The following is an 819-nucleotide window of genomic DNA, read 5'->3' as shown; positions in this document are numbered from 1 at the left end:
CTCCGCCTTCCCCAGGATCATCTTCAAATCTGGCCCACACAGACAAGATTACCTCCCTCAGTCACAGTATCCTATGTACCACTATCACACACTTCACCAACGATGCTTACGCAGAAAACTGCGTGCGCACTTTTTTTTTCCGTGCTCAATCTCTAAATAGCCCACATGATGCCGGCAGCCTCAGTGCGTGGCATCTCAGGGTCGAGTGCCCACTCTTTGTGGGGAAGTCAGGAGCCTGCAGCCTGGTCCACGGCGCCGCTGGCGGACTCTTGGTGTCGGCACACAGGTCTGAGCCGGCACCGTGCTGAAGAGACTCGCGGCCACGATCACGTCTGTGCCCGCTCACTACGCATCGTTTTGATTATTCGACAAATATTGAAACACCCACTCCCGTCAAAGGCGTGCGGGCTCCGGAGAAGGCGAGGTGCTCCCGCTGCCACAGACTAACGGCGGCGCGTCCCACCTGTCACGGCACATGCGCGCAGGCCGTCCAACCACGCCCCCCGAGGCAGCAACGCCGCCCCCGTAGCAGGCCCCAAGATCCACTAGTGCGATCATTGTGCGCACGCGCTGCCATGCACAGCCAGCATGGTGTTTCGCATCCAAGCAAAGCATCCAGAGGTCAGCGGAGTACGAGCGATGCACGGAAACGGCGCGAGGAGATCCGCGCCGATCAACCCCAAAGTGCATGTGCGCGAAGCATGCGGCATACGCCCTACATCCGACCGGGTAGGCTGATGCGGCACAGATGCCGGAGGCGTGACGAGAACACCCCAGACTGGCACCATCGAGTCCTCCAGGCCCGAATGTGGCCTGTGT

The sequence above is a fragment of the Leishmania donovani genome, chromosome 35, assembly GCF_000227135.1.
Source record: "Leishmania donovani BPK282A1 complete genome, chromosome 35".
NCBI lineage: Eukaryota > Euglenozoa > Kinetoplastea > Trypanosomatida > Trypanosomatidae > Leishmania > Leishmania donovani.
The sequence above is the reverse complement of the archived record's forward strand: the minus strand, read 5'-3'. Positions refer to the sequence as shown.